General features: G+C 45.0%; 1 long non-coding RNA gene across 1 annotated transcript; it reads right to left on the bottom strand.

Annotated features, from left to right (window-relative positions):
* Nucleotides 1-7,532: 7,532 nt before the first annotated feature.
* Nucleotides 7,533-8,869, bottom strand: LOC125547637. Its single transcript, XR_007300717.1, has 3 exons — nt 8,802-8,869; nt 8,615-8,700; nt 7,533-7,687 (listed from the first exon to the last, which is right to left on the bottom strand). It is a non-coding gene; the product is annotated as an uncharacterized LOC125547637 (long non-coding RNA).
* Between the last annotated feature and the right edge of the window lie 14,248 nt (nt 8,870-23,117).

The following is a 23,117-nucleotide window of genomic DNA, read 5'->3' as shown; positions in this document are numbered from 1 at the left end:
AAGGCGTTGACGCCCGAACAGCGGGCGAGGGAGTCAGCCAAGAGAAAGAGCCGGAGGCACACCGCGGACGCGAGGGATAAAGCCGTCGTCGCTGCCGCCGCGCAGCAGGAGGTCACCACGGCCCGCGTCGCGGCGGCAACGAGGGAGGCGCTCTACATGCTAGGGTTAAACCCTAGCCAGCACAACCTCCTCAACGCCACCATTGCCACGGCCAGCACCGGCTCATCGGCGTTCCCTCAGATGGTGCTGCCCGTCTCGCCCCGCGCGTCGGCTTGCAACCCGATGCCCGGCTTCCACGTGTACCCGCAGGCCTCCCGCCTCTCCGGGGAGTGCTCGCCCGACGTGAGCGTGGTTGCGCCTTCCATGCCCGCGCCCGCGCCCGCGCCCATCGACCTCAACGCCACCCCGGAGTGGCCATGGTTCGAGAAGATGCAGGCCAACATGCTCAAGTTCACCAACGAGTGATCTCGTGACCGCGAGCGCCTTCCCTTTTTGTAATGCCGGCTGTGTGCTGGCATGACCACGAGGACGCGATGGCGTGGTCGAACTTAAGTCCCACCCCTTTTTATGTGCTGGCATGTGTGCCGGCCGCTGACGAGTGCGCCAGCATGAACTGTATGATGATATTTTTTTTAAGCCGGCGATGTATGCCGACATGATGTGTGGCCGTGGGCATTTTTTTAAAACTGAGCGTGGACATAAAATGGATCGACGCGTTGGACGCACTGCCGATTCAAATGCAAAACTGGATGAACACTAGGCAGGAGATCGATCTAAACGAACAAAATGCGGATAAATACGCCGTCCGTTTGGATCGGCCGTTGGAGTTGTTCTAACCATGGGAGAGGGCAGATCCAAAGAGACGGCAACTCCCTACCACGCTGGCAAAACTACTGTTCCAGGGGATGAGAGCAGGAAAAGAATGGGGGCTTTCCTGCACGGACGTACTGGCGATGGGTAAAAAGACAAAACCAAAAGTCGCAGCGCAGGCCGCGCCTCGGGTCCGCTGTCCGCTCGGTTCTACGCGGTCTGCTTCCTCCGTTAGCCTACCTGACGGACGTGATCACGGCAAAGCACACGAGGCGACGCAGAAGATCACGGCAAAGAATATTCCAACATTTAGTGAAGCATTCCTTCTCTTTGCTTTCAATATAGCGCAGTGATTAATTAGCTCACAGTTATCTCCTTCTGAAAATAGTGTACCCCCTATAATATACTCGTACTACCTCTCTCTCAGTTTACAGGGCGTGTGTGTGCCCTTAGGTCGTTAATTTGACCAACTTAATACAAGTCATATATTACAAAAAATATACCAATATAAACTTCAGATGCTTTATTTTCAAACCGTATAATTTTTGTGTTATATAGTTTATATTAAGGTGATAAAATTGGCAACCTAGGTATACGCGTAGGACTTATAAACTGAAACGGAGGTAGTAATATTCTTGTTCTATTAATGATGCACGACGGGCCCACCAACCTTTTTGGGAAAATATCACAATTGATGTTTTGCTTTTTGAGAGGAAAAAAAGCATATCATCACCAAGTAAAAATTACTCCACGCACCCGGTCTACTGTTCTATGTCTGTTTCAAACTTCGAAGAAAAAAAGTATTATGTTTTACTAACTTCTAGTAGCTCTACTTTTTCCATTCAGTCAGAACAGAATTCCCAGCCCGCCAGGGTTCAAGTCTTGGTGCTCGCATCATTTCTGGATTTATTTTAGGATTTCTGGCGATGCGCTTTCAGTGAGAGGAGACGTTTTCGTCGATGTCGAGGTGCCTACGGTGACTTCATAAATTTCAAGATGGCATACCGGGTCAGTCTCTCGGAGGTGCTCATAGAGGTAGGGTGTGCGTGTGTGTTCATAGAGGTGAGTGTATTCATGTACTATGTATGAACGCTTGCGTCCGTACTAATGTTCAAACAAAGAACAGAATTCATGATTATAATTAAAAACTGATTTAAAACCAATACATGTGCAACGTAAACAACCGGCCATGTGGCCACGCACCAATTGAGCCGGTGCCTCTGTCGGCATATCAAACGGAGTCGACAAACCATAGCGTTTTTCGGAGCCGTTACTTCCGCTTTCACGTCGGAGGACACGTGCCACCTTGTGAGTAGTGAAACTACAAGGTCTCCAAGGTGTATTCTCTCGGAGGGAGTGATGGGAACGCCGTCAGCTTCTGCTCCCACCTAGGGCAAAACTTGGGTTTACCCGAGACATCCCAGACTCCGTTGGTGAGGGAGGTGGATGGGCCATATAATGATGTCTTGAAAGAGAGGAATAACGTCCTAGGACGTCATTGATGCTGGCATTTAACAGCTTGGTGTAGGCTTTCACCTATAGTTCAACAAAACCAACTTCACTTTAGCCTACCTAGCCAACCGTAGTCAATATCCCGCGACCGATCCATGGTAGCCGTCCCCAAGCGCAAGTGATATAATCCTCGAAATGACATTCATCGACAACGTCCTAGCCGGGAGGAAGGAGGCCCTCTCGTCGCGCCAACATGTGTGAATAGGTCCACACGTTGTCCTAGCTCCGACAACATCCGTTGGTTCCCACTCAAATCTGGCTAGTGTGGGTCAACTACGTCTCCGTAGCACCTCTTCTACCTCTAGTTATAGTGTCCACCCTGTTCTTGTCGCCTCCCCCTTGCGGGTTGCAAATGTCTAGCCCGACAAGCAAATCATTATTCTCGATCTACCAACCCGGCTTGATGAAGAGTTGCCACACATTGTGTGCTATCATTGGCAGCCACAAACCGATCGATGTCAGATCACCCCAAAACTCGGCCAAAACTGACATCTTGCCACAATGACGCTCATTAAGTCACTCCGGAATAAAGCCTCCTATGCTTTGGACTTGTATCCATAGTTAGTGATTTATCTAGCGTTGCACTCAAATTACAACATATCTCTAGATATTTTCCGTTCGGAAATTACAAGCTAGTGATCTATCTAGCTTTGCACTCAAATTATGTAATTTCTAGCAGTTTTCTAGTAGGTCTTTTTATCCATCGTATTGCAAATGTTTTACACTGCAGAGATCATTTGTACTAAACAAATTTTGTTTCTTGCTTAGAGCATTTCCAACAGCCGTGGAACGCGCGGCGCGCCAAAAAGTAGTTTGCGGCGCGCCCATCGCCAGGTTTGGCGCAGCGCACAGCGCTGGCTTCAGCAACCGTGTTATAATACAGCATGCGCGCGCAGCTCCAGCAGCACGCTAAAATGTAGCGCGCGCGAGCAGCCAATATTTGTTGGGCCCCACGCATGTCCATATTTGTTGCATTCTGGACACAAAATAAATTTCACATAGATATAAAAAACGATACAAAGATATTTTACATAGTTCATAACATAACAGATAAAACTACGGTGCAGAACTACACCGGGTCCTCATCATCGTCCTCATCCTCGGAGGTGTTGTCCGAGGTATCGATCCATATATCCTCCCAACGTTCGTCGTCCGAGGTGAAGATCGACCTCCCACCTGTTTCAACGATATCGCACTGCGATATCACCAAAGCCTTCTGCCAATGCCGGTCCGCCCGCTCCGCGCGACGCCTTGCCGTCTTCTCCGTCCAGTAGGCACACTCGTTGGCGACGTCCTCCGGGTGGCGCCGGCGCCACTCCGCCATGGCTCGCTCGTCCTCCTCGGCGATAAGGAGGCGGCGCTGCAGCCCAGTGTGGTCCGCACGGTCCTGGTCCATATCAGACGAGGCGGAGGGGTGACGGCATGTGCCTGTTCGCGCGTGTGGACGTCCCGGAAGTTCATCTGCGACCAAGGCCTCTCTAGGTGCCACGCCACCATGTTGTACGCGCGTGCCGCCTCGTGCGCGGTCCGGAACGTGCCGAGGCCGAGCCGGACGTCGACAGACCGGATCTCGGCAGAGTACCAGCCGTTGGGGCGCGGGCGGACGCCGCGGTAGCCTGAAGATCCCCGACGGCGCAGCGGCATGGTGGTGTGGTGGTGGCGGGGCGCTGGAAGCGGCGAGAAAGAGGTGGAAGCGGCGAGGTGGCGAGGGGATGGGCGCGTGGCAGTGTGGTGGAGCGCGTGGCGAGCGCCGCATTTTATGGGCGCGCGCGAAGTGGCACACCAGATCTACCGCGCGAGCTGCCGCTATTTCCCACGCGCGCGCAATCGCTTCTCGCGCATGGTAGTTTCCCGCCTCCGCTGGAGCGCGTGAAAACTTGTCGCGCGCGCTAGAATGCCAGTGTACCGCACGCACGTCTTTTGGCGCGTCCATTGAAGATGCTCTTAGCTTGTACAATAAAATCTAGCACAAATTAGACAAAGTTGGAAACATCTAGCTACTACTCCCTCCGTCCGGATTTATTAGGCCTCTCAGCATCACAAGCATGTCCCCTTTTATAAGGCTCCGCATTGGAAAGGTGCATGTATGCAACCATTTCATTGGTTGTATTGAAAGCTATTGTTGTTGGTGCCATGGCTGAAAAGTTAATACACTTCATGTGTGCTTTTTCATTGACTGCATGCATGTGAGAGAGTGCATTGGGAGTGGAATGGAAGAATTAATGTGAACAAATTACTACGACCTCCGTTTCAGTTTACAAGTCCTACGCGTATACCTAGATTACCAATTTTATCACCCTAATATAAATTATATAACACAAAAATTACATCGTTTGAAAATAGAACATTTGAAGTTTATATTGGTATATTTTTTGTAATATATGACTTGTATTAGATTGATCAAATTGACGACCTAGGGATACACGCACACCCTGTAAACTGAGAGAGAGGTAGTATGTGTCTTGGTCTAAGAGAAGTTGTCTTTAGGCCTAAGGCTGATCATAGTGGGAAGTATCATATACTAGTATCATGCATATGATACTAGTGTATAATACTACATCCATAGTGCATAGTAACATAGATTAGTATCATAGGTGGTCACATTTATTGCCATGCATGACACATAGTAGCATAACATTTATTATGTTACCAGTATCTACCTATGTTACTATAATCATCTCTCTCTTCTTTAATTGACTGCCACATAAGCATGTTTGTGAGTCTCAAGTGCATGTTAGTACTTATGTTACCCCCACTATGGCCAGCCTAATAAACCCGGACGGAGGGAGTAGTAGTACTCCGTCCGATCCTTTTTACCTTGCGCATAAGTCTTAACCGGCATACCAAGAAGAGAACTCGGTGGACAATTTTGGACCAATTTACCCCTCGATTCGCATGGAAAGAGCTGCAGCGTTTTAATTGCTTTAAATACTGCATGCAACGTATTGGCTAATCCCTCGTCAGTGCCGCATGCGCGCAGCCTGCGTCCCTTGCATGGCGGCCCTGATTGGCTTAACTGCAGCGGGAATGGGAAGCCCGACCCGGCCAGCCCGGCCCGACCCGGCCCGAAAAAGCCCGACCTAGCCTGACCCAACGTTGCTTCCGGGCCGGGCTCGGACCTAGATTTTGAGCCCGATGGCCGGGCCGGGCCGGGCCGGGCCCGGGCCCGTCATTTTTGCACTTTTCTGAAGGTTGGGCCGGCCCGGCCCGGCCCAGAGCCCGGCGGGCTTTTACGTGTTCGGGCCGGGCTTGGGCTCAGAAAACAGGCCCGATGGCCGGGCCGGGCTGGGCTCGGGCCTGGGTTTGTTGCGTTGGGCTTGGCTAGGCCCGGCCTGGCCTGAGGTATGGCCAGGTATAATTCACGCAGAACAATTAGGAAAAAAAGAAAAGGTTATGCGCAAAGAAAATAGAAACGGAGGGAGTACTAGCCACAGCTTGGGACAAAAAGTAAACAAGATGCCACAATGCTGTGAAGGTGGTGGACCCCACCTCACACGCGCGTGAGTTCGGTTGTTGGCTGGCGGTTCTGTTCGCCCTCGTCCCTCGAAGCGGACAAACTGGATTACCCACCACCTGGTTAAAACTGATTAAGTATTTTTTGCAATTATTAATATGTAGTGCATCCCAATCATTTAGCTGTCTTTTTTAAGTCCTTGATTATCAACCGCCTCACTAATTAAGTACTTAAGGCATCTACAATGGTAGACGCTTGCAAAGACGCTAACAGTGAAAGAAGTAAATATTATTGAATTAGAAAAGTGCCTAAGCGCCCTTCGTTACAATGGCAGACGCTAATTACATGCGCTAAATTGAACTACCAGGGCGCTTCGCGTGGGAAGAAAAACAACGAAGCGCCCGGCGCACAGCCTTGCGTCGATGCTACACATAACGCTGGGATTCTAGTGATAACTGCCTAATCAACCAGGAATCTGATCCTGGCACCCGTGCTAAGCACCAGGCGTTGTACATGCCCTTAGACTGCTCACAGTGGGGAGTAACATAGAGTAGTAACTTGTTGATGTTACTAGTCTATGTTACTACCTCCATAGTGGGTAGTAACATATGAGTGGTATCATGAAAGAGTTTATTTATTAGGCTATAGACTCATTTGCCTTGAAATGTGTGATGTTACAGTAACCAGCTAAGTTACCACAAACCCCTCTCTCCTCATTAATTAGCTTCCATATAAGCAATCTTGTATTGAAATGTATGATGTTACTACTTAAGTTACTCCCATTGTGACTAGTCTTAATGGGTATGAACAGTGCACTGATACTTGGTAGCCATACGCGCCAATCGCCTCCTCAGACCCGTCCTCTACCAAGCAAGCCAACAAACCACCATGAAACCACACGCCAATCGAACAACTAATCCTCCGTATGATGTTTATCACCAACACTCCGTCCGGGAGCAAGGTAGCCCTCACTACAAGAAATATGTCAACTTGTGACCACCACTATTGGTCACTGAATGGTCACAAATTTCCATTTATGACCTTTTTGTGACCAAAAACATAAGGTCAAAAGCTGGCCATCGTAAACTGACTATAGCGACCTTTCTTCTGAAATGGTCGTAGACGTTTATGACCAAAATACGTCTACTGTGGCGTTTTGGTCACTAGCAACCTCCCCAGGCCACGTAGGCATCCAGCGTGGCAAGCTGATGTGGCACAAGATTCAGCCCGGTCCGATTAGGTGTTCTACATGGGCCGAGCCCATTAATTCGGCCTTTTTAATATATATTTTTCTGTTAATTTTTGATCGACTTCATGGGCCAAGCCCAACATTACAGCCTTTTTATTTTTGGGCCATGGCCTTTTTATCTCAAGAGTTTCATTTTTATTTTTTTAAATGGGTCAACTAGTCAGGTGGGTCCCTGTTGTCAGGTTCTAGTAACTGGGTCCCATTTGTCAGGTTCTGGTAACTGGGTCCCATCTATCAGGCTCAGTCTTTATATTTCAACTAATATTTAAATTGGCAGAGATAGAAAACACACATGATACTCCAAATAAGAGCAACCAGATAATGTAATACAATGGAAATCACAGTAACGACTACAAGTGTAATACAGTACTTTAGAAGCTCTACAAGCTCCTTCCATAGCAGCCACAAACTAGGCACCCGCTCGCGCCATGAACAACATGCCAAAATAGCTGGACGACCATAGACAGATGAACAACAGGCCGGACTCACTAGACAACCCTAGTCGGGCTGGGAACAAACAAAATGGTTCCTCATTCGCACTGTTACATGAATCAACAGAGAAGAACCAGAAAAACTGGGGCAAATAACAACATGCTGGACTCGCTGGACAACCATAGTCGGGCTGGGAACAAACAAAACGGCAACATGCCTTCCTGGTCGCCCTGTTACATTAATCAGTAGAGAAGAATCAGAAAACTGGGGCAAATATATTATGAACAGACCATTCAAGAAAATGATAGTTATTTATAATAATAACACAAACTGAGCTAGTACCATGCTTTTTGTTCTCCAGCTAGTTAAAATGAGATACTCTCATACAAGAAAGCAGAGATACAATATGAAAGCTAACAGTAGGGATGCCACAGCTTAAATGAGCAAGCTATTTTGTTTTTGAGAAACAAAAAAAAATGCACCAATAATTTTTCAGAAGGTAACAGAACTTCTGTGCACACATTTAGATAGAAACAAGGGCTTGAACTATACACATTAATTAGAACAGGATCGCCAAACACCAATATAGGCTAGAATAAAAAAAACACGGAGGTAGTAGTGGTCGTCCAGGGAGATAAACATAGAAAAGAAAACATGATTTCAGCGAAATTAAAATTGTCGATGTAAGTTGCATAACAGTGCAGCAGATTAGCTCTTAGCATGGAGGAACATCACCAAATTAAACCAGATGGTTGTTCAAGTTTCTATTTGACTATTCATGGTTACAGTTTGTTATCATCGTCTAAATTCTCCAACATGTACAATATTAATTAATACAGCTGAATATGCTACCAATGAAGTAAACTCTAAAAGATACAGGCAGGGCTTAATTAACCAACCTTGTCATTCTATAAACACAAACCAAACTCAACGATAAGGTGTACAATTATTACCATATAACCTAGAAAACATACCTACTGTCCACACATTTCATAATGTAAACAGGTAAATACTACAGGAAATAGATTGCTAAGCATTTCTGCCCTTCTTTCAAGCCACCAACAGCATAACACCCTCAGTATAACAAGATCCACACAGACCACCATCTACAGCAACCGTACCCACAAGACAACCAGGGTCGGAGAGAGTGAGATTACCTTGGCGCCGTAAATCTTAGAAGACAAATCGTGTGCGAGGAAGTCCTTGTCGTCCACCGCCAAGCAGCAGGATGCTCCCGCCGAGCCTACAGAAAGTTTTGCATATAGTTAGAAAACCTGGAAACATACAGCATGGCTACCACAACGTAGCATTGAAGGAAAAAAAACTAAGAGCATGTAACTGAACCTCCTGCAGCTCTAGCCTCTAGCATGCACCCGAGCAACCTATGCTTTCTCTGTCTCTTGGTCGTGACTGCAGAAAGAAAGCAACAATTTTACCATCCTGCAGTTGCCTCAAGTAGATGGAAAGCTCAATATGAGTAAGGATAATTTGCCTCCAGAAGTAGTGACTAGATTAATAGAAAACAGAACAACAAAGTCATGCCATGACCAAATCCGAACCAGAACGCATTTAATAAAATGGATTGCATTTGGCTGCTGTAATAGTGTATATATACACATACACAACTTGCTCCATTTTGACTAATGACGTCAAAGGAACCATGTAAAAAATTGAACCAGAGGCACACATACACGAACCCTTTTCTTGCACATATGGATGTGCTAACGCTACAACTAACATTAAAGCAGAATATATATCCATGTTATAACAGTAAATAAATATACATAGATACAGAAACTTATCATACAGTTTGTGGTACCCACTTCTAGGATGAGCTTGTGAACAAGAACTGGGGCATCTATAATGATATGATAGTCCAATTTCAACAGACTCTGCACTGGAACCCAAAACAGCGATGACCACATTAGGATGGTTTGTACTAGCCCACTACGGTTTATCCACCCATACACTAACTACCACGACAGTGCAATTCCCGACAGCGCGTGCATCTGCATTCAATCAGCGACATGGGACCATCGCAAGAAAGCAATTCACGACCAAACCGCGCGAACTCCTCCAGTAGGTTCAACCTTTCCAGAAAATCAAACGCCGTCGGTACATTCAAACAAACACCTCGCGTGCGAGATCTAGGAAATGAACGACAAAAGACCAAGATGAGCGGCAGTATGAAGGGGATACCTTGATGGTGTGTGCGGGGACAGCGGATCCGTACAGGGCTCCACCTCCCATCAGTTCCATTCACGCTCCAGACACGAAATATAACTGCACGAACAGCAAACAGCAAACTGATTACTATTACTCCAGACACGAAACCAGCAACGTCTTAACAGTAAGATCCAAGACAAGTAGACAAAGAACTGCTACGTACCAAACTCCAAATTTTAATTACCACCATAAAGGAGTATACATAAACAACATCTATTTATCAGAAGGGCTGTTGATTCTACACCTCATAGATGCAAACAACCAACTGATTACTAGTCCAGATAAGAATTTGGTAACTTTTTAAAAGTAACAGAGAGCACGGGAACAGTGTCTGATGCACCCATAGCAGGCATGTAGGTGGAGATCTGTCACAAAATCACGTATGTAAACCCCAGGTAACTAGACGATGGGACAAATATTAATCGAATCTCCAAACAAGTGAATGGCCGCCACTCAGAACCATAAAAAAATGCCGTTTATATTCATCAGAATTTTGCTCAGTCTAGAAAGGTGCAAGATCTATCTATCCATCCATCCATATCGGCCTCCGCTCAAGCGAGACCTCGCGGATCTCTAGGAGGCGCTGGTTGTCCCAGCACGAGCTACGGTTGGGACGGGACGATCTACATCTAGGCAGAGCGCGCCCGCGTCGGCCCCCGTCCGACGGTCGCTCGTGGGAAACCAATAGCGATCGCATGGAGAGGCGGGGAATGTTGACGGCGGGCAGGCGGGGTTACCTCATGGCTCGCCGCGGGGACGGGTCGATTCACCAGTCGCCGATTCACCTGCGGATCTCGACATCGCTAGCCAGACCCCGCCGCCAGCACCGCATGTCACACGAAGAGGACGCCAGCCGTCCGCGTTCGTCCCCGCGCCCTTGGGAGGGTCCGAGGAGAGCTCCGGTTCTGAGGGGTCGGCGGGCTTGGGCTGCGCGGACTCCTCCATGTCCGCCAGTAGCACGCACGACCGTCAGTTGCACATGTAGCACACGCACGACCGCCGCAGTTGGCATCGGGGGGGGGAGGTGAGGGAAGGGGAGAGGATGGCGGCGGCGGCGTATGGATCTAGGAGAAAGAGGAGGGGACGACGAGTGGTGTGCGGGGCAGAGAGTGGAGCGGCGAATCTCGCCGGGGGAGGGGATGGATCGGGGTGGGTGGGAGAGAGAGGCGGCGACGGGGGGCCGTCGTCGTCGATCTGGATCGGGGAGAGGGATCTGGATCGTGGCGGATCTGCAGCGAAAGAATGGAGGCGGGGGAGGGAGGAATGAGAGAAAGAATGGAGGCGGGGGGGGGGGGGGGGGGAAAATGTCCATGAGGACAGACCTAGGGTTTCGGCTCGGGTGGGTTTGGGCCGTTGGATCCGGAAGCATCCGACAGTGGTTGATACGTGATCCGCGTGATATGCGCATGGTCCAATTAGAACGCAGCAAACCATTTGATGACCTTATGACCATATAAATTGGTCGTGATCGATTCAAGATAAAAAATTTCATTCATTTTTCAGTGCTCAAAATGAGTTTTTTTGTGAAAGTCCTATCAAATATTTGTTCAAATGATCTCATATTATGCACAATGGTGAAGCAACTGAAATTGGATGGATGGATGGACGCCATGTCATCGATCCGTGGGAAGATCCCTGATTGGTTCAGAAAATCAGTGATTTAAAATAGTTTCTAAGTACTAAAAATAGGGGAATTTTGTGAAGCAACTATCAAAATATTTTGCAAAACGGCACAACTAAATTTTTCACTTAAGTTAGACCCCATTTTTATGGATGATCACCAGTTTGCATGCATTTTTTATCTTTTTATATATTTTTGATCATTTTCTTGTGGCCACATTCAAGGCTTTCAAGACAAATAATCAATCTTATGGCCACATTCATGGCATAGTTTGTTCAAATGATCTCATATTGTGCAAAAATGGTGCATCTTGGAATGACAAACAATGTTGCCTAAGGAAGTTTTCATTTTCTGTGCACGGAAAATTCATTTTCCATTTTCTGAGTGCCACAAATGAGGTTTTTTTTGTGAAGGACCTACCAAATAATTGTTGCAAAATTGGACCAAATCAATTTTATAAAATACTAGGACATATATAATGCACAATTGACAAAATGGCTGGGTGAAAAAAGTTTTGATCCACCTCTGGTGAAAAAGACAAATTGTTGTCGATTCAGTTGGAAACGGGTCAAATTTGAACTGTAGCTGCCTCATAGTTTGCTCTTTATTTTTTCCAAAAATCATTTCTAGGTAAATAAGTATCTATTTAATCATAGAAACACCAAAAAAATTCCAAGATTCAACCACTAGCTAGGAACGGTCAAGTCCGCCGTTTTGACCTCATTTTGAAACGGGCATAAAAAATTCAAAAAAAATCAAAAAATTGGAAAACCTTCGCATTGTGTCATTATATGTGGCCAAGTTCCTAGGAAAAATAACAAACTTGTAATACGGCAATTATTTTAAAAAAGTGTTCTCAGAAATGAGCTATCAAGTGTGAAGATTCATGGCTTTCAAGTCAAACGATCAATCTTATGGCCACATTCATGGCATAGTTTGTTCAAATGATCTCATATTGTGCACAAAGGTGCATATTGGAATGGCAAACAATGTTGCCTAAGGAATTTTTCATTTTCTTTGGACGAAAAAACCACTTTCCATTTTCCGAGTGCCTGAAATGAGTTTTTTTGTGAAGGACCTACCATATATTTGTTGCAAAATTGGACCAAATCAATTTTCTAAAATATTAGGCCATATTTAATGCACAATTGACAAAATGGTTGGGTGTCAAAATTTTTGATCCACCTCTGGTGAAAAAGACAAATTCCCGCCGATTCAGTTGGAAGCGGGTCAAATTTGAACTGTAGCTGCCTCGTAGTTTGCTCTTTATTTTTTCCAAAAATCATTTCTAGGTACATAAGTATCTTTTTAATCAGAGAAATACCAACAAAATTCCAAGATTCAACCACTAGCTAGGAACGGTCATTCCCGCCGTTTTGACCGCATTTTGAAACGGGCATAAAAAATTCAAAAAAATCAAAAAATTGGGAAACCTTCGCATTGTGTCATCATATGTGGCCAAGTTCCTAGGAAAAATAACAAACTTGTAATACGGCAATTATTTTAAAAAAGTGTTCTCAGAAACGAGCTATCATATGTGGAGATCAATGGCTTTCAAGCCAAATGATCAATCTTATGGCCACATTCATGGCATAGTTTGTTCAAATGATCTCATATTGTGCACAAGGGTGCATATTGGAATGGCAAACAATGTTTCCTAAGAAAGTTTTCATTTTCGTTGGACGAAAAAACCATTTTCCATTTTTCGAGTGCCCGAAAGGAGGTTTTTTGTGAAGGAACTACCAAATAATTGTTGCAAAATTGGACCAAATCATTTTTATAAAATAATAGGCCATATTTAATGCACAATTGACCAAATGGTTGGGTATAAAAAGTTTTGATCCACCTCTGATGAAAAAGACAAATTTCCGCCGATTCAGTTGGAAGCGGGTCAAATTTGAACTGTAGCTGCCTCGTAGTTTGCTCTTTATTTTTTCCAAAAATCATTTCTAGGTACATAAGTATCTTTTTAATCAGAGAAACACCAACAAAATTCCAAGATTCAACCACTAGCTAGGAACGGTCATTCCCGCCGTTTTGACCGCATTTTGAAACGGGCATAAAAAATTCAAAAAAAATCAAAAAATTGGGAAACCTTCGCATTGTGTCATCATATGTGGCCAAGTTCCTAGGAAAAATAACAAACTTGTAATACGGCAATTATGTTAAAAAAGTGTTCTCAGAAACGAGCTATCATGTGTGGAGATCAATGGCTTTCAAGCCAAATGATCAATCTTATGGCCACATCCATGGCATAGTTTGTTCAAATGATCTCATATTGTGCACAAGGGTGCATATTGGAATGGAAAACAATGTTGCCTAAGTAAGTTTTCATTTTCTTTGGATGAAAAAACCATTTTCCATTTTTGAGTGCCCGAAAGGAGGTTTTTTTGTGAAAGAACTACCAAATAATTGTTGCAAAATTGGACCAAATCATTTTTATAAAATACTAGGCCATATTTAATGCACAATTGACAAAATGATTGGGTGTAAAATGTTTTTATCCACCTCTCGTGAAAAAGACAAATTTCCGCCGATTCAGTTGGAAGCGGGTCAAATTTGAACTGCACCTGCCTCATAGTTTGCTATTTATTTTTTCCAAAAATCATTTCTAGTTACATAAGTAACTATTTAATCATAAATACATGGTTCGGTGGCGATACGTCGAGGTTTGGGTGGTGGCCGAGGGCCCCAACTCTAGAGCGCGTAAACTCGCATGCCCGCCGCGTGGTCACCGCGTGACCGTGGTGTTGCCATGTGTTCTGGGCGGCCTAGGCATGTCTAGTGGGTTGGGCACTCCCCAGGTAGGTGCTAGGAAGAAAATTACAACATAAGATTCTCACGAGGAGACCGATCGATGCTCAAATATGAATTAGCAGCCAAGTGTTTGATTGGCGGTACGGGAAATGTACATGGCTAATGGGCGTGAGTTTTGGCTGAGGATGATCAGTTACTAAGGAGACCGTATTCACAAATTTTCATCTCAAAAGGAGGAGCCTAGGTGGTACTTGCTTTGCAAACTACCACGCTGGACATGACTACGAATGTTGAAGCTCGGCTCAAAATAATAAATGGATTGAGCTGGCATTTGGTGGAGGATGGTTATTTGGGAATAGGAAAGCACTGTAGAAAATGGATACTATTTGGACATGCCAAAGTAGTACTTCCTTCACAATGCTCTTCTATGGACAGAAACTTGGGAAAACTAGTGAGAGAGATTGGATGAATGAAATGAGCTCAAAATTTGTGTAGGTAAGTTACTTAGGTATGGTCATGCGCTGGTAAATTTTCATATCATTTAGGTAAGCCTAGCTAGTACTTACTTCACAAAGCTTCTCTCGAGGTAGAAACTTTGGAAATTTTCAGAGAAATATTTACTAGGAAAATTGAGCTGAATATTATCATGTGGCAATGATTTGGGTATGGAAGAGTGCCCGAAAAGTTTCAGGGTAACAGGAGGGGTCTATATAACACTTGCTTTGCAACGTGCCAATTTGGCCATAAAATATAAATTGAACCTGGGCTCACATAGATGATTTTACTGAGCTGCAATTTGGAGGAGGGTGATAATTTGGGCATATGAAGGAACTGTATAAATTTCATGTCATTTAGAGATATAAAAAAGGTACTTGCTTCACAATGCTTCTAGGTGGACAAAAACTTTGGAAATTTGCCGAAGAAGATTTGCTAGGCAAATGGAGCTGAATTTTGTCATGCGGTAATGATTTGGATAGAAAAGAGTGCCCAAAAATTCCGAGGGCAATCAAGAATATATAAATAGCACTTCCTTCATAAAGTGTTGTTGTGAACAGAATAGGAAAATGAATATTGTTGAATTAGTTTTGAACTAGGCAAGGAAGGATTTTTACATATTTGATGAAGATATGCCCCAAAGAATTTATGAGATTTTTTTAGGAATTTTGGGAATGATATAAATATAGGTTGCTTCACAACCTAGGACAAAAACTGCCACATGGACATGACACATAGGCAAAACTGATGAGATGGCGCCTAGTCATCACAACCCATCATAATCTACAAGGCTATGACCATCTATATTGGTCATTAACAACTAAAAATAAGGCAGCGGACTAGCACTATTTGCTTTGTGACCATTTCGTGTAAGGAAATTGCGACCTTTCTGACCAAAATGGTCGCAATGGTTTAGGGTTTGGAGCCCCCTGAACAGCTTTTGACCAATTGGTCTAAAATGGTCATAAATTTATGACCAATTCTTCGAGGGTCACTGACAGAAGGTCATAAGTTGACATATTTCTTGTAGTGCCTCTTCTCGCCTACCATACATGACTAGCTCCACATGCGATTCTACGGCAACATCCGATGGCACCTTTTCCGCATTTAGTTGTAGTGTCGCGCCGCGCCCCCTTACTAGTCGTCACGCATCCAGTACGACAAGTAGATCATTACTCTCGATCAATTGAATGGCTTGAAAAAAAATTGCCACACATCGTGTGCTAGTGTTGGCAGCTCAAAGCGGTCGATGTCAGATGACCCCTCAAATCTCGGCCTAAGTTGACATCCGCCACCATAATGATCATTAACTCACTCTGGACAAGCCTGCTAGTATGTCGTGGGCATGTAACCACAGCGCTTTAAAATGATTGTACAACATATCCATATATATTTGTCGTGTAAAAATTACAAGGTTGTGATTTATCTAGCGTTGCACGCGAAGTATTAATTCCTAGCATTTTCGTAATGAATTTTTCTGTACATTGTGATACAAATGTTATGTGCTGCAGATCATTTGCACTAAACAAATTTTGTTTTTGGCTTTGCTTGTAAAATTTGACACAAATTAAGGTATTGTACAAAGTTTACAAAGATCTGAAGGACTGCGACAGAAAGGAAACCAGCAGCCAAAATGTCGTCAAAGTGGTGGGCCGCCCGGCGCACGTGTGTTCGGGCTGCTGGCTGGTGGGCCTGATCCCTCGATGCGGACAAACATGAAACATGTACTTGTAGTACTTCCACAACTAGTAGTACTCCTCTGATTGACACAGCTCCAATGTTTATAAGGAATTAATATATCTTAACCAGGTGCATGTGCCAATCATTAGACGGTCTTTTACTTAATTAAGTACTATTTGGTTTGTTAATGATGGGACAACTTTGTATGTTTGCATGCATGGCATGGGTAGCATCTGTTCCCGAGCGATATCAACGGATGTGGTAGCCTACTTTCCGTTTGTTGGGGTACTCAAGAAAAACTGGGCTAGAAAAGGAATAGGAAAAGTTTGTACTTGTGGCTAATCCATATGCATGTACGTGTCATATGAGAATGAAAACCATAAATACATAGATGGAGTACGTATAGAAAGAGACCTGATGGAAACAATTAGACATGGATTGAAAGGCAATTTACTTTCCGGTAATGTAGGCAAGTTAGTACTCCTTCCATTTCATAATATAAAAGCGTTTTTTACGTTAATGTAGTGTAAAAAACGCTGTTATATTTTGGCATGAAGGGAGTAGTATTATTAATGGGACTTGTTACAGTAAAGTACTCCCTCCGTTCGGAAATACTTGTCATCAAAATGGATAAAAAGAAATGTATCTAGATGTATTTTAGTCCTAGATACATCCCTTTTTGTTCATTTTGACGAGAAATATTTTCGGGCGGAGGGAGTAGAAAAATAAGTCTATACCAAATATTATTATCATTAATTCTACGGGTTTGCTAAAATTCAGCTAGCTGAGATTTCATTTGGTCTCATTCACTTTCACACCCGTTTGGATCAAACTCGCATGCGATTCGGTGTTGTGACTCGTGTTGTGTCGGACCTTACACTAGTGTAGTGTCAAAAATGCTCTTATATTATGGGATGAATGGAGTAGTATTATTAATGAGACTTGTTACAGTAAAGTAGAAAAATAAATCTAACACTAAATATTATTATCATTAATTCTATGGGTTTGCTAAAACTCAACTAGCTGAGATTTTATTTGGTCTCATTCACTTTCACACCCGTTGGATCCAAGTCGCGTTGCGATTCTATGTTGTGACTCATGTTGCATCAGACCATTTTTTTTTCACGGCCTGTCTTTCACGGGTGTTGCGTCACGGCCCGTTGTTGGTTGTCGCGGCCTCTTTCTAGGCTCCAGGTTGGTCGTACATGACTACAGGGAGGAATTTCCCTACAACACGGAGGGAACTCGCTTTAGATCGTTCTGTAATATTCCAGTGGTTGCCGCAAGGAATGACAGCACTACGGCTTTTCTCTTCAGAGATTTTCGGTTTGTATTTTTCGTTTTTATTCAAATTGGGCGCCTAACCTACAAGCGCATGGACATTCCTGTGCCTTAGTAAGAATGAGAAGAGTGAAGAAGTTTTTGACGTTGGGACACTTGAATATTCACTCATATTTGTTTCTTTGTCTATGTGTGTTTGTCTTTTTATGTACTATGTTTTTTTTGGATGTCTACCACTAGACATGCAACTATAAATGTTCTAAACTTGAGTGCAAACTGCATGGGCTTAAAACAACTCTAACTAGGGCCAGGAGACGGTTGTCGGGCTAGTTGTACACAACTAGCCATGCAACTGCGAGCATTGTAACCCGACTACAACTGCATGGACACAAAGCGGTTGCAACTGGGGGCGGAGGGGGCGAGGGGAGTTGTTGGTGCCAGTTGCATGTCCACCACTCGACATGCAACTGCAAAATTTGTAACCCGATTGCAACAACATGAGCACAAAGCGATTGCAATTAGAATCGGGAGGAGAGTTGTCGGGGCTAGTTGCATGTCACTAGTGGACATGCAACTGCAAAAGTTATAACCCGACTACAACAGCACGGGCACAAAAGCGATTGCAATTAGGATCGGGAGGGGAGTTGTTGGGGCTAGTTGCATGTCACCACTGGATATGCAATTACAGCATTGTAACCGAACTGCAACCGCACTAGCACAAAGTAACTACAACATGGGTCGGGAGGAGAGTTGTCGGGGCTAGTTGCATGTCCATTGCTATACATGCAACTGCAAGTGTTATAACCCGACTGCAACTACATGGGGCACAAAGCAACTGCAACCAAAGTCGGCAAACAACCAGAGTCGACAACCTCTGGCGGTTTCACCCATGAGAGGGAGGAACGTCATCAGCGTTCGCTCCAACCTAGGCCAAAAACTTCGGATTTCACCCATGAGAGCCCAAACTCGTTGGCGAGGGAGGTGAACGGGCTTCGTTATGATGTCTCCAATGAGAGGAACGGCATCCTAGGGTGTCATTGATGTTGGTATTTAACATGCCCAGATTAGGCTTTCACCTATAGCTCACGAAACCAATCGTCACTCCAGCCTACCTACCCCACCATAGCTGAAATCTGAACTACCAGTTTGCAGTAGCCATACATGTCAGTCAACTTACCAAGCCCGTCCTCCATCAACATAGCCAACAAACCACCACGATAAGACACGCCGCCACGGCCTACCCCATCCCAACCCCGGCCCCAATTGCGAGTGACGTAATCCTCCATATGAGTTTCATCATCAACGCCCCAGCCGGGAGCAAGGAGGCCCTCTCGCCGCGCCACCATGCGTGTCAAGGTCCATAGTTTTTTTTCTAAAAATGTTGTAGTACAACACATTCCTGTATATTTCTCGTTCAAAAATTACGAGCTCATGATTTCTTTAGTCTTGCACTCTGATTTTGGATTTTCTAGCATTCTTTCTAGTGCATTTTTTGTACTCATCTAATGCAAATGTTTTCCGCTGCAGATCGTTTGCACTAAACAAAACTTGTTTCTCGTTTAGCTTGTAAATTTTAGCATAAATTAGGCAGAGTTTGTACATCTACAAGTGCGAGAGTACTAGATGCAGCTTGGGGCAGAAAGAGTAAACAATCAGCCAAAATGTCGTCAAGGTGGTGGACCCCACCGCTCACGTGAGTTCCGTTGCTGGTTGGCGGTCATGTGCGCCCTCGTCCCTCGACGCGGACAAACGGAAGTACGGCAACTACTTTGGTCGTACTCCTTCGATTAGCACTGATTAAGTAATGTTTATGCAATTAATAAATCATAACCAGTGCATTTCAATCTTTTGGGGTCTTTTTTAAATCCTTGAATAAGCACAGTGCTACTTAAATGCTTATCAACTGCCCTACTAATATAGTACGCCCCAAATCATAACTAGTGCATTCCAATCATTTGGGGTCCTTTTTAAGTCCTTTAATAAGTTGAATAAGTCCTTGAATAAACAAAATGGACCGATAAACCAGGACGAAGGTACGAACTAGTGCCAAGCCAATCATTGGCGCTCTTTTTTTAGTAGTACACCTGTATACGTCTTCATTAACTCAGCTTCTTTAATGATTTGCATGCATGGATTGCATCCAAATTGATTCCCCACCTTCTTATGATAGGACATCTTTGGATGCATGGACCGCATCCAAGTATCGGCGGATGTGGGGGTCTACTTACCTTTTTGTTGTGGCAATGAGAAAACAAATACGTCCAAAAAGGAATAGTTAGAGTTGCACAATTTGTCATGCATATATGTCATGTACGTTCCCTATCAAAATGAAACATGCATATATTGCCGACCCATGTGTCACTCCTTTCGACGACTCATGGGAGAAACACTAGCTTGCACCGCTCTTCCCTGCCATCCCTTCTCACCGCCACTACCACGGCGACGGTAGGCCCCGTCCGTGAAAGGGGGAGGGGATCCTTTGACCATTCTCGCACAGCGGAGACCGGATGCCGAAGCCGCGCCCCCGTAGATGGTGATTGCAGAGTGGCGTCTTTGGGGACGGTGTGTGGGGATGGTCAGGTGGCGCTGGGCGGCGAGAGGAATAGATCGTGTTCCGATGTGACTGCGTTTGGGGCGGAGGAATGCGGATTCATCAACAGCTCGTCTGGCACCCTATGCCTCCCGGGTGTCGTGGACGTGTAGCATGTGGGCTCTGTCACTTCTCTTGTAGTATTTATCTGATTAACACTGCTTTGTGCTCCGGTGTTTGTGCAGTTAATATATCTTAATTAGTACTAACCCCACTTCTGAATATAAGACTTTTTTTTAGAGATTTCAATATAGACTATATAGACATATTTTAGAGTGTAAATTCACTCATTTTGCTCCGTTTGTAGTCCATATTGAAACGAAAATTCCCTTCGGTGCCTCAGCTCAGATATTGAAACGAAAATTCCCTTCGGTGCCTCGGCAAACAACCAGAGTCGACAACCTCTGGCGGTTTTTGAGGGTCGTCGCTCTGGCATCCACACCGGCTCTAAGGCCACACGCCCATGTGGTCGGTGCTGAAACTACAATGCCTCCAAGGCATCATCCCTAGGAGGGAGGAACGTCATCAGCGTTCGCTCCAACCTAGGCCAAAAACTTTGGATTTCACCCATGAGAGCCCAAACTTTGAATATAAGACTTTTTTTAGAGATTTCAATATAGACTATATAGACATATTTTAGAGTGTAAATTCACTCATTTTGCTCCGTTTGTAGTCCATATTGAAACGAAAATTCCCTTCGGTGCCTCAGCTCAGATGAGCCCGATGAACAGTACAATGATTAAAAATAGAAAAATAAAAAAATTCAGATTTTATTTTTATAAGCAAGATATTCATCGTGATGTTCGTGCAAAGTTTTATGAAGTTTGGACATTCGAGGAGCGCGTGGCGAAAAAGACAAATTCCGGAGCAGGGGCGGCCATGGTTCTCTCGCTCGCTCTCTCTCGGATCTCGGCTCGGTTGGAGAAGGGAAGGAAGGGAGAGAAGGCGCTGCATTTCTGACGCCGAGGGGCTCCTTAAATAGACCGGCGACGCCGCTTTCAGAGAACTCCAGCTGGCCTGGTTGAGCGACGATGCCCTCACGGCGACGTTAATTTTTGGGAGGTTGCTCCGTCTGCTACTCTCTGCCCGTGGGCCCCAGCAAGGCCGGCCTACGCTAATCCGTCACGGCGCCGTTTGACGGAGGGAGCAGTGATTGCTCGTAAACACAAGCTGATCCACGCTGCCGCGCCCCTCGACCAGACTTGCGCGGGAAGAAACGCCGCCCAGGGAACATCCAGCCGTCGCCTTTTCCGATAGGGATGGATCCATCCGTCCATCTCCTGTCACACACACCCCACCTCTCCCGGGCGGGTTCTCTGCTGGTGTGCGTGCTTTTGATGTCAGAGCAGCGATGGATGGTTCGGCATGTGGGCGGCAGCAGGCAGACCAACCAACTGCATGTGGGGCCGTGTTTGATTCGCCGCCGATCCTGGGGCACGCACTTCAGCCTTTCTTCCGTTTTGGTTTTTACTCACTATTAGGCTAGTCATAGTGGGAGTAACTTAGCAAGTAACATAGTGCACTTCGAGAAATTTTTGCTTATATGGCATGTAGTTAATGAGAAGTGATAACATAATATGTTACTGTAACATAGCGCTTTCCAAGACAAGATGAGTCTACGAGCTAATTAATGAAGTCCTATATGACACTACTACTATGTTACTTTGCACTATGAAGGTAGTAATTTAGACTAATGTCATATGCATGACACTAGTATAAGTTACTTCCCACTATGACCAGCCTTAGATTCGTCAATTCTTTTTATGCCACCAGCTTCATTAATTATTACAAATCTCTAAGGAATTAACGTGACGCTCTACTTATGCTGCTGTTGTCTTAGGTAGTTTTTTTAGGATTATTGTATTAGGTAGTTGCTTCGTGTTAGAGCATCTACTGTCGAGCGCCTCAAACCCCTAGCCCGGTCATTGACTAGTAAAAAATAAAAACCAGCCCACCCGGGCGCATTAAATCGCCCTAAAACGTTTGGACTGACCGACACACCTGATATGCAGCCCAAATCTGAGGAGATGGCCGTCTTCAATGCGCTCCGCCGCGCCCGGGAGGAGACACCCGATAGCACCCGGACTCGCTCGAGCGGGAATTGATAGCTTCGTAATGGAGGTGCCTGGTTGTGCAAATGATTTTTTGAGGTGTGACCGGTCACTCTCCACGGGCGTTTGAAGGGCAACTTTGATGTATCCGACTGTAGATGCTCTGAAGGGACTCATTAGCACATCCTCATGTAATAATTTTTTGTGTGCAAGTTAACAAGATTGAAATGCCCTGCAAGGAAAAAAAAGGACAAAACCAAGAAAAGTAGTCGATCATATGCAACGAAACCCATGAAACGAACTGTGGCCATGGGGAGGAGAGGGCCAGATCCAAACTGGAACTCGTGCCACAAAGGGCAAAGAGAGAATTCCTTATTTGGCCCACTCTTAAAATTTAGTTCCCTTTTTGGCCCAGAAAATCGTTTTATTCCCTATTTGACACTCAAACTTTATTTTGTGCCTTATGTGACACTTTCATCCTTTTTTCCATCCAAAGATGTTAACTGACATGTGTAAAGACAATTTTGCCCCTGGTAATAGTATGTCATTACAAAAGGGTAGAGGAGGGGCGTGAACAAACAAAAAATATGACGAAGTGCACCTGTGTCATGTCCGGTTAGATACATGTGTACATGTGTACGCCATCAAACCAGCTAACTTTTAGTTTTATTTTTTGAGGGTATCAAACCAACACCACGCGGCAAATGTGGTAAAAGCAATTTCAAATTGACACAAAGAGGGTATCAAACCAGCTAGCTATTGCGTGCGTTTCTTGTGTGTGCAGCTAGCCGGATCGATCAAGCAACGATCGATTAGTCTGCTGTTTTATACATGCGCGAGACGCTTCTGTCTACGGCCGGTGTACGTACGTGTGTGGCGTACGTAGCTAGCTTTGCTAGTCTCGGTCGGAAGTTTGTTGCTTCCTCCGTCATCGTCATCCTCGCGCGCTGCCGTCGCCG

The sequence above is a fragment of the Triticum urartu genome, chromosome 3 (genome assembly GCF_003073215.2).
Source record: "Triticum urartu cultivar G1812 chromosome 3, Tu2.1, whole genome shotgun sequence".
Classification (NCBI taxonomy): Eukaryota; Viridiplantae; Streptophyta; class Magnoliopsida; order Poales; family Poaceae; genus Triticum; species Triticum urartu.
Note: the sequence above shows the minus strand (reverse complement) of the source record. Positions and strands in the feature narration are given on the sequence as shown.